This window comes from Mauremys reevesii, linkage group 2, assembly GCF_016161935.1.
Source record: "Mauremys reevesii isolate NIE-2019 linkage group 2, ASM1616193v1, whole genome shotgun sequence".
NCBI classification, from domain to species: domain Eukaryota; kingdom Metazoa; phylum Chordata; order Testudines; family Geoemydidae; genus Mauremys; species Mauremys reevesii.
Window position 1 is genome coordinate 197,193,317 of NC_052624.1, and position 12,049 is coordinate 197,205,365.

General features: G+C 43.9%; 1 protein-coding gene across 10 annotated transcripts in view; it reads right to left on the minus strand.

The window, feature by feature from the left end:
• The window catches only part of LDLRAD4 (low density lipoprotein receptor class A domain containing 4), a 234,892-nt gene that overhangs the window by 89,455 nt on the left and 133,388 nt on the right, over window positions 1-12,049 (minus strand). The window contains exon 1 of one of the 10 annotated variants that reach the window (XM_039525330.1): window positions 8,906-9,085. The exons of 8 other annotated variants lie outside the window; for them this stretch is intronic. The gene's annotated coding sequence lies outside the window, so the exon portion shown is untranslated. Of the gene's footprint in view, window positions 1-8,905; window positions 9,086-12,049 lie in introns of those variants that run through there. One more of the 10 variants, XM_039525333.1, reaches the window with a different exon arrangement.

Here is a 12,049-nt window from a genome sequence, read left to right on the forward strand (position 1 = left end):
ACCCCTCCCCACCAATAGAACCCACTCCTCCTGCACTTGGACCACCCTGACGAGCCACCCACACCTGGATCCCCACCCTACCAACTAGCTGCACCTGGATCCTCGCCCCACTGAGCCCCAGTCGCCCAGCATCAGGACCCCCCTACTGAGCCCCCCACACCAAGATCCCCCCTGCCGAGCTCTATCCCTCCCCACTGAGCCCCAACCACCTTCACCTGGACCCTGCAGAGTCCTATTACCGTTGCACATAGAACCCCCCCCAACAAGCCGCTGTGCATCCAGATCCCCCCCATACCCAGATCCCCCACTGAGCTGCCCGCACCCACATTGCCCCACACAGAACTCTCTCAACCCACACCTGGATCCCCCACACTAAGCCCCTCTACACCTGGATCCTGTCTTGCTGAGCCTGCCTGCCCACACCTGGCGCACCTGGCAGGGAGGGGCAGGGCGCTGGGGTGTTTATGGGGCAGACCCTGTCCTCACACTGTGTCAGGGTTCGGTGCAGTCTCATTGCTGAGTCTGTATCCCAGGGGATGGGTTTTCTCCCACTTCTGTGCAGCCAGTGGCCTGTGCTCCCCAAGGCCATGCTGCAGCCTCCACATTTATTTGGCAAATAACATTTGCAGAATTTTAAAATATTGTGCACAGAATTTTCAATTTTTGGCGCAAAATGCCCTCAGGAGTAAATAATTATCACAAGACACTCATTAAAATAAAAAGAGTTGACAACACTGACATCTAGGGGTGACAGAGCACAATACACTGGATACAAGCGAGGTATGAAGGCAGCAAAAATACTAGTGAAGCTTTGGGCTGCAAATACAAAAGCACCATGTCACAAAGCAGGGAGGTAAGCGTTTCTATAGAGCACTGCTGCAGCCACAGATAGAACACTGTACGTTCAAGGCGTTTGAATCCCAGAAAAATGTCGACAAATTGGAGACTTTCAGAGAAAAGCAAAACAATTATTATGAGGTCAGGGGGACTGATTTTTGAGGAAAGATAATATTAGGTTAGGGAGACTTTATAATTGTCTGCAAGCATTTGAAAGGCACAAGGATCAAGGAAGAAAATAAGTTGTTTAGGGAACTAACGGAGCGTATAATTATGCATAACAAAATGAAGTCTGCTTGAGTCTTTAAAAAAAGGACTGGACAAAGCTTTTGAGATATACTATAGGGAACACTCCTGCACTGCAAGGAGATGATCAAGATTAGCTAATAAATCTTTTTCAATTCTAATTTCTAGGATTATAAAATCTGGAGAATTTAGATTTTAGATGCATCCGTTGAGGAGTCATTTTGGCAAAATATACTGATTTAGAAGACTCTCTTTAAAGGTGGATAAGTATATAGGACATATCTCCACTGACAACAGTGCAGTGTGTACTGTCATTTTTAACATGAACTTGAATGTGGTGGGTTATCTCTGCTTCTCTGCACCTTCAGTTCCAAAAGTTTGTGGTGACCAGGATCTGGTCATGTGCTTACAAAGCACTGCAGCCCTAGAGTACTAGAATAGTATGCTTCATCAGCTGTGCTTATAAGACTGATTCTACATATACGCAATCAAGCAATGCCATGGAGAAAACAAACGACTTTTCCACTTCAGCTGCCAAGTACAACTTCTGAAACCAGCCTGAATTAGTATTTTCATCTCAAACTTTTGTTCTTGTTGGACCTATACGGAACAAAAGATATTTGGCCTGGTAGGTTCTACACCAGCAAGGTTTCAATAAAATGGGCCAAAACCACCAATCGGGCTTTCATGTTGTTGCAAAAACCTAAGGAGGAATGACACTATGTTTAGAGTTCATGGGGCTCTGAACTCTCTCTAGTTCTCTAAATAGGAGAAAGACAGCACGACTGCAGCCTGCCTGACTACATTTAACATTTTTCAAACTTGTTCAACTCTTTGTACTACTCCAACAGCATTACATCTATTTGGATCATAAACAACCATGTAACAACTGGAGACAAAAATAGCTGGGAAAATATAAAAGCTCCTTGTACAGTCAGAATAAAAAGGAAAAGATCAGGCCTTACTGAATCTTCAAAGGGGTAAATATCTGGGAAACTCCAATTTGTGAGTTCTTAAACTATAGCTGCTGCAGTTACAAGCTGCACATTATTTTCAGATATGGAGATAAGAGAGTAGGTGCCAGCCCAAACTAGCTTTTGTGGTAAAATTAGTGGAAAGGAAAAGGCTGACGTGGCCTATCCAAAAATGCAATCGTTTGCTTACCTGCTAGCGACCTTTCACCCAGAGATTTCAAAGCACTTTTCCCTCAGACTCCACAACACACTCCTGCAAAGTCGGCAAGCATCATTGTATTTATTTCACGGATGAAGAAACTGAGGTACAGAACCGTTCAGCGACTTGCCCAAGGTCACACACTGAGGCGTTAGCAGAGCCAGGAATCAAATGAAGACCACCTGAGACATACCCACTCACCACTAACCCACACTCCAACTAATGGCTTATCTGCCATCTATTATCACAACCATAAATGTTTGTGGTATGTCTAATTAATGGCTCTTTTGGTCGAATAAGGGAGATGACATTAATATTACAAAGGAAGAGGATCAGTGACCTGATGAAGCCACCTGTACGACCAGTGAGTCGTTCCGTATGTGTCTTTATTGTTGAAGGATTTCACTGAAGGCAATGGATGATCTACAACAATGTATTTCTATAAGTAGCCCAAAATAAAATGGGATGTAGAGTCCCCGCTCTACAAAACTGATCACATACACACCCACCCACCCACCATGATAGTTTTACACACATCCTCTCTATTGGCTCAGAAACTAATTCTCTAAACTGTTTAGGCTTCCTGTTATCAAGGTCCCAGGTTTATGTGCAGGTGCCTTAATCCGTGTAGGTGCTTTAGTCTTGCTATCAACCAGTCACAAGAATCACAGGGAGAAAAATGGGAAGGTTCCCATTAGTTTAAAACAATAGAGTGTCTCTTGTAGTTATTAGCAGAAAAGCTGGCAAATCCAGCAACCACAGGAGTCAGCAGCTGGGTCTGTTTTACCCTGACCCCTTCACTGAAGACCCTATTCAACATTCCTTACACAGGCAAATCTGCCATGGAAGTTAGTGGGGGTTTTGCTGCGCAAAGAGTGCTGAATAGGAAATTCCACAAGGTTTTTCGGGGAGACCTCTTCTTAGGTTTCTGCGGGCAGCTCAGGAAGTGACAAAAGAAATACAAACAATCAGTTCAGTCATCAAAAGTGTTTTTATGTCTTAAAAACAGTTGGTCCACTGACACTGATTAACTGTATATTTCACACTAAGCACTTCTTTTGACATACTGTAACTAACAACAGGTGTTGGGCTTCACTCAAATTGGCTTTCCTACCACTCATTATAATATGAAGCAATTTATAATGTTTCTGCAAATCACATGGATCGATTTTCTTTAATTTCAACCAGCAGCTGCTGCAGCAGACTAATAAATAACCACAGCAGAATCCCCATTGAGCTCCCAGAAAAGGCTGTAAATATATTTAACAACCTACAGCATAAACACATCTCCAGCTTTCAACCAGGATTGAATACCTTTCAGAAAGTGTGTTAGTTATGAGTGTATCTGAAGAGAAGAAAGGCTTTAAAGGACATGTTTGAAAGACCTGGGGTTTTGTTTTTCCAGAATAAAATATACATGCTCTCCTGCTCATTATATCTCTCAGACTGATCTAGTTATCTACAAATACCAGCATCTAACTATCCAATCTTTCTTTAAAAAAACATAATAATCAGTGTGATTTATTTAACACTTGTTTATTTTAAAACGCAAACCCTGCGCAACTTTACGGAAGATAAGACAAGTAATGAAACATTCAGTCATAAAAACCTTTAATTGTTTCTGGTTTAATCCATTCTTCTTCTGTAGTACCTTCTCCGCTATCAGTACAATGTTAGTTTCAGCACTGCAGACTCAGAAGGCAACCATACCTATATATTCCATCGAACTTACTAAAGAAATACCACAATAAAAAAGAGGTCATTTTAAAAACAAACATTTGCAAGAGCACAAAAAAGAACGGCTCGTGTTGCTACCATGATGATGATTATAAGGTCTTTTCAACCATAAAATGAGACACATCTACTTAAATTAATCAAAAACTTTTGCTGAACTTGGATTAAAAGTTACATTTTTAGGACTTCAGGGCACTCAAACTTTGTTCCAACTTGTCAGGAACCAAAAAGTCAACAGAGTGTGTATAAAATGAAGTAGATGACAGTCACCCTCATCTTTAATAAAGAGGTGAGGGCCTGTCCAGGTTCCAGCAGTCAGTACTCTTGAAACAGAACCCCTGTGGCTTTTTTCTAGGATGAAGCATTGCATGCTGGGAAGATAGCTGCTACAGGCTGCATTGCCTCATTACAGATGAGGCTGGACTTGACTATGCGGTTATTAGGCCACACATTGGCTTTTCCTGATGTCCATCATCATTTTTTTTTTTAAAGATGATCAATGTCATACAAGCCAATTGGATTCAATGGTTCCTGATACTTATATTAAAATAATTCAGAGCAGGGAAGCACCAACTCAAGTTCCTAATGATTATAGTGTAGCAGTAGCAAGGGAAAATCACTGCCCAAACACTTCATTAATGCAGAGCTAAGGTTGACCAGCAGTGTCTCTTGCTCTTCCAGAATGTCAAGTGCACCTATACTTACCCTTTGAAAACCAGGAAATACAATGCCTTAGCTGGTACCTATCACAGCCTTACCCCATAACTTTTACTCTGCCCCCTGGAGCTGGCAAAAGCCACTCAGCATTAATGAAGCACCAATGTTCTGGGCTGGGTCTCTCCCCCTGCCTTGCCTGCCGCCCCTGTGCGCCTCCCCCGGAGCATCTCCCAGCCCCACCCGCCCGGGTGATTTAAAAGGGCCTGGGGGCACCCAGCCATCACCAACGGCAGTGCAATGGAGCTAAGGTGGCTTCCTGCCCGCCCTCGCTCCGCACCGCATTCGGAAAATGTGCCATTTGACGTGGTGTGTACTCTCAAAATCAGAATGAAGTTACCAGGCAGCGAATAACTTTTTAAAGTTAAGGAGGCAGAGTTTTCTAGTGAAGAGGTTCTCCAACTATGGGGTGTGCCTCCATGGGGAGGTATGAGCATGCCCCAGGGGAGGCATTAGTAGCTTGTCTTTTGCTCAAGAGTGCTGTCAGAGCAGATCCAAAGCTACGCTCAGCCTGGGGGTGGGATAGATGGAGTCAGACCTTCACCTGGAGGGGCAACTCTGGGATGGGGCAGGCCAGGGGTGTGTGGACACCTCGGGGAGCAGCTTGCAGGAGCTCTCCCACTCCATCCAGTTCTCTGCTCCCCAGCTTGCCCGGGCCGCAGCAGTGCAGGGGTTCACCTCCTTCCTCATCTTCCCATCAGCATCACAGGGCCTCCCATGCCACCGGTCTTCCCCCTGTGCCTCACTCTCCAGCTCAGCCAGGGGCTGCACCATCACCCCCTCTGCTCTCTTCCAACTCCCCTTCTCCCTCCAATACTGAGACCCCTCACATAGCTCTCCTACCTCCTGCTCCCCCGTTACTTTTTGCATCACCCCCTCCAAACATATTCAACAGCAACACCGGCTCCTGTCCTGCAAGGGTTAAACTGACCTTCCCCACAGGGCCACTGGGATGAAGCCAGTGGGACTCACTGCCCTGTACAGGGCAAGGTCACATAGCAAAGCAGGGCCCATGGAACGAGAGACACAAAGCATCAAAGAGCCACAGACGCCATCTTTGTTAAGGGCATAACAATCCTTTTGGGCATCAGCTGTGATGCAAGTTTACAAATGCAATAACTTTACTTACTTACTGATGGCAGAGTGTGCAAGGGTCCATTCATCTACCTATCCCCAGCAGTGGAGTGTCCACCTAGAACAGCAGCGCCAAGCACACTGGCAGACAGACCTGCCCTGCTTTGCCATGCAGTCAGAGCATCTGTCATGGACACAAGCCAGACACAGATGACAGGGCCCTCCTTGTTTAGGGACCAACCCTTGCCTGGGGCAGCTCTAGCCATTTCACCGCCCCAAGCAGGGCGGCACACCGCGAGGGGCACTCTGCCGGTCGCCGGTCCCGCGGCTCCGGTGGACCTCCCGCAGATGTGCCTGTGGAGGGTCCGCTGGTCCCGCGGCTCCGGTGGACCGGAGCCGCCTGCCGCCCTCCCGGCGACCGGCAGAGCGCCCCCCGCAGCATGCCGCCCCAAGCACGCGCTTGGCGTGCTGGGGCCTGGAGCCGCCCCTGACCCTTGCCACCATCACAACAGGCCCCAGTGGCAGCCACCTTGCCTGCCAGCTGCACTGCCCTCTTTGGTGCATCAGGCAGCGTAATGATTGGGCCACAACAGTACCTAGAGTGAGACAGGCAGGCTAACAGTCAGAGCGCATGTGCGGTGTGCTCTAGTGCATGGGGTCTTTGGGCTACAGGCATTCCTGCACTGGGTGCTCTGACTGTAAATCAAGCACGCCTACAATACAGGCCGTTCTCAGTCAATGGACCCAGCTACTCACACTAATGTACTCACATCCTGCTTCTTTATAGGCTGGCACCATTCCTTTTACCCCTAAACATCACTTCTGCAGTTGATCTCACCAATTTTATTTTAATTGCTGCAAATTGTACTCTTTTTTAACAGAACCGGGAGATAACATGAAAGATGCTTTGTGAACGAAAATTAGTATTTTTGACACTTACACTCTCATTATAACAACATTGATCACAGCCTTTTAACTTTATTAATTATATTCTTGCAGAGTATAGGATTTTAACTTCTTTGTGTTGCCTTAGTAAACTATGGGGAAGTGCAATGATTTTTTGTTTTTTTCTATTGTCACAGATCCAGAGTAACTGCATCTGTATTCCCCCCTCATGGTCCCTCGACGGCACTAACTCTAGGCTTCTGGCTGCTCAGCTGTCATCTCTTTCCCTCCTGACTACAGGATCTTTAAAGGCTGCATCAGTTCCTTACCTACACTGTGATATTCTCAGCAAGCAGACTGCTTAAAAGGCCAGTGTCTACACTTTGCTTTCTCAAGGGCTATGCCTAATGTACTGCTCACAGTTATAAGTTACCACGCAGCTCTTTCTAAACAAGCACATTTATTTTTAAGGGGAAAGCATTACAGAGAAAATGTATTAAAAACAATGGAAGACCCTACACCCATTCTAAAAAGCTTACCAAAAGTCATCCCTCAGGCTCTGGTAGGTGTCAGTACTTCAAAACCCACAACTGGATTTCCACTATAGTTACAAGTGCATAACTGGCTCAGATTCAGAACCAGAATAGTTCAGTCTTTCCTTTATATAGTTTGGGCCTTTAATATGGGCCTCATGTAACAGGTAATCAGCAGACAATGGCCCACTCCTCAGAGCGCAATTTCAAAAGGATAGGTTTTTTACATAATCCTAGGTGGGGAATTTGCATTTACCTCTCCCTAGCTATTCCCAGGAAAGCAACTTAACACTTTTGTTCCAAAAGTCTATTCTTGTCTGGCACATTGTTCAATATAGTCCTTTGAACCCCCAGGTCTCACATCTCTCTCATCTCCCCACTCAAGAGGTTACATATAATCCCATCCCACAATAATACATAACCCATTTATTTAATACAATGGACCCCAAAGAGACAAACTTAATTCAATAAGGTCTCCTCAGGATACGGTAGGAAATTGCCGTATCTGTCACAACTATGATAAAGTTTGAGTATCCTGCTCTAGTGAATAGAGCACTCGACTGGGATGAAGGAGGTTTTTAATCCTGGCTCTGCCACTAAGCTGCTGTGTGACTGCAGGCAAGTCACTTCACCTCCCTCTGCCTCTATCTTGTCTATTTAGAGTGTAAACATTTTGGGGTCAGGAACTCTCTCACACTGTGTGTCCATACACACGTAATAGAAGGAGCCCTGATCTCTGTAGGGACCTCTAGGTGATACTATAAGATCAATAAGAATACATCATACTAATATTCAGACTTTCATTCAACTTGAGACATTAATGCATCATGATTTTTAGCAAAAGATTGATATGATGTCTTGCAGTATCCTTCAGCCTAAGCAGGACATCACCTTATCTCTATTACTTTTGTCCACCTCCGTCTCCTCTTTTGTCCGTCTTCCCTTTCTTGATTGTATCTTTTCTGTTATAACGAAGTAAACTACTTCAGGCAGGGATCGCATATTTTTGTGGAGTTTTTTAAGTATGTTGCAAATTATAGGCATTAAATAATTGCTAGCAATAATATAGGTCACCAGAATAATTTTTAGAATGCACTCATTATAGTACTCTACAAATGTAACGTATTTGCTCTGCAAATTACAAGCACAGAACAGTGAATCTTGAAGTATGGTGTAACTGGGGGAAGAGACCTAGTAAGAAGAGACATTGAGTTTATGTTCTTCTAAAGTAAAAACACACCCTTTTGTTCACAACACCACAATCTTCCTCTTCTTCTAACCTTAGTCCCATCTATATGGAATTAGTTCTTTCTCCTCCACTCCAGTCTGCCTTGAAGCACTTCCTAGGAAACTCCACAGCTAAAATCCTTTTGTATAACATCCTTCCACCTAGTTTTGGATCTTCCAACCCTTCTGCCACCCTCTACTTCCAAGTTTAACATCCTGTTTTCCTATATATTCTTCCAATCTTCTTTTCATGTCCCCAAACTATCTAAGCCTGGATTCCCTCAGCTTTTAGATAATTGGTACCACCTTTACACTTCCATTAATTCATTCATTCTGAACACAGTCCATCCTTGTAACTCCAACCATCCATTTTAACATTTTTATTTCTACTGTATTCAAGATCTGCTCCTGTCTCTGCCTCAGCACCCAGCATTTGGAACCACACTAAAGTGCAGGCCTAATTACTGTCTTGTAGATCTTACCTTTTAATTTGATAGGCCTTCTCCTTTTGCAGATCACTCTGCTTACTTTTCTCCATTTAGTCCATGCCTTTCCTGTTCTCCTTACAAGTTTGTCGTTGAGCTCACCATTATCCTGTACTATCAAACCTAGGTACTTGAACTTCTGTACCTCTGTAGCAGCTCTCCCGTCCCCACCGATTTACAGTCTCATAATCTTCCTACAAGGTAGTATCATGAAATTTGCCGATCATATATTCCATTTTTTTCTGCTGATTTTCATGCCATTTATTTCAAGTACGCACCTCCATCTCTCATCTTCTTCCTCTCTGCTCTCCCCCACAAGCACTGAACCATCTGCAAAAAGCATGCACCAAGGTGCATTTCTTTGGGTGTTTTCTGTAAGTGCATTGAGCACGAAAGTGAATAAAAAGAGGCTTAGTACTTGATGTACTCCAACTCTTACTAGAAACTGTAACAGCACCCCCTATATGTCCTGGATGAGTTTGATACATTTTTAGGTACCAGTTTCATTCTCATACACCACCAGATGACTTCTCTCAGAATGTGACCCTAAGCCTTTGAATCGATTAATACTATGTGCATGTGGGTAGAGTCACCTCGGTGGATTTGTGTGTTGCTTCGCTCACCAAGAGGGTGTCCCAACCAGGGGTTTTCCTGAAGAGGAAAGGGAAGCCTGTTCCACAGTTCACACTATGTTTCACAGGGGGACAATCAAAATAGTAAATGCATCTTTTTAATTTAGCAAAATAGAAATATTGGTTTATTTTAAGATGACTTTTACCCACTGAACACTGTTTTCAATGCAAACAAACTGAAATGTAACCATTTTCAGCCCCAGAAAAAGTAATGCACTCCCCTTTGCTTTTGTCAACAGATCTTCAAACAAATGCAATGTAACTTGGTGTGGGGGCCTTTTTATTTGTACTTCAATTAAATATCTGACTCCTAAGCTGTAAGCAAGTTCCTTAGCATTTTCCTGAACAAGTGATATTGGGAAAGCTGCAAAAATGAGCCTGCAACAAGGTTCTTTTATTTCAATACCATACAAATATGAAGTTTGGACAAGAGGTACAAGTAAATATCCATTGTGACATTACCCCAGCTACATATTTGTTAATAAATCTGAACACCAGAGACTGGGAAAAGTGCAGCTATTTCTCAGTAAACTCTTGTCTGTCTGGTACATTTTAAGGGACAGGATGTCTGGGTCACATAGGAAGGCAAGTTGGAATCTCTGTGAACCCTGTAATATCAGGGCTATGTTGCAAGCTGTGTTAACTGTTTAAATGGAAGATTTTTTTTTTTGTAAAGAGTGAGATTTTAAATGTCTAACTGAAACATTTAAAGCATAGCTAAGTCCTGCTATGTAAGGAGAGAGAGTCAGTTTTGCCAACTCTTGCAATTTTATTGCAAGTCTCATAATATTTTATGTTTTACTTAAGCAGTAGCTCCTGGTCACAAGTGATTACCTGAAAATCTCAGCTTTCATTTGCAAAAAAGTATATTTCTAGTACATTTCACGGTGCAGAGGAAAGCTTGAAATCATGACCAGAGTGCACCCTAAAGGCTCAAAACCTAGAAGGCAACGAAGAGAATGCAACATTTATTTTTGAAAAGTCTCGTGATTTTGAGGCTAATCTCATGATTTTGGGGGACTAACTCATAATTTTTGAACATTTGAGGTTGGCAATACTGGAGATTTTAAAAACTGTCTTAAAATTAATCCCAGCTAAATGAGTCTTCATTCCTCAATATAAATGAAAGAGCTGAAGGTCGGGTTAGTGTAGTGCAGAAAACTATCATTACTGGCTTGCACTTGAGAGGCTCACAGCAAAGCAAATGCAAAAAATGCCTTCACAAATCAATCAACTAATGGCAGCACAACAAGGGCAATACATTGGCTTGCAGGAGACTGGTGGTAGGGTTCATAGAAAAATGAGAGAGAGGACAAATACAGTTGTGAGTTCTAGCTGGGTAGTGGGAATCAGGCAAGCAGCAGCAGCTGAGGTGCAGCAGCTTCAGGAGCAGGAGACACAGGAGCTGGTAGAAATTACAGTGAGGTCTGTTACTGATGCTATGCTAGGGAGGTTGCAGCATTGTGCTGTCATCAAACCCCCACTTGCAGAGCAAAACTACAATGTACACATTGCAGGAGCACTCTAGCAGGGAAGAGGGGCTGGAGATTGGCCTCAGAAGCAGTAGCAGGGGAGGGCTATCATCAGTCACCAAGTAGGCTGAATGGCAATACACTTTCCTCCTTCAAGTAGGTCAGACAAAGTTAATACAGATATAATGCTATGATTAACTATCACTTTTGCTTTTGCTGCATTTATCTCCCTAACCCCCATCAACCTATGCACAGCTCTGGTTTTCTGTTTCCAAGAGAGATGGAACGATCACACCAGGTATTTGAATCTAAAAGAAAAAGAAGAAAAAAACACGCCCCGAGCGACAGAAGTTACACTGGCAGATGTGCTGGTGTGGACAGTGTTATGTTGACAGGAAAGCTTCTACCGCCATAATAGCTACCACTGCTCGGAAGAGCTCTCTCTCCCGTCAGCATAGAGCAGCTCAATACCAGTCAGCTCTGTGTTCTTGGGGAACCAGGGTGCAGTATCTAGCCTGACTCATGAAAGACACTCCCACCAGCCTCTGTTTAAACCAAAACCCATCAGAGGAAAAAAAAACTTGCAGAGAGCAGTGAAGGGTGTTAGGAGACACACCTAGACCCCTCCTGACAAGGGTGACAAGATTAAGACATCTCCATTAGCATACAGAATGAAGAACAGAGACAACTCCCCTAGCCTCATCTGCATGAAAGATGGGACGGGGAGACATCTCAATTTACATACAGAATGGAGAACAGAGAACCGCACTGAACTCTGGGACCAGAAAAAGCAAGGAAGCACTGCATTATGGGAATCTCTGCTCCAGATGCTAAGGAACCTACACCTGCACATACCCAGCTCAGCACTTATCAGACCAATTCTAGTAATGAATCCTTGATTGATATACAAAATACTGAAGCAGGCTAGTTGCATTGTGAGCTCCATGGAAGAAAACACCACCCATAGCCAAGAGTGATCAGCTTCTATTGTCTAGGCTAAAGAAAATCCTTAAGTCATCAGCTTACCTATAAACAAA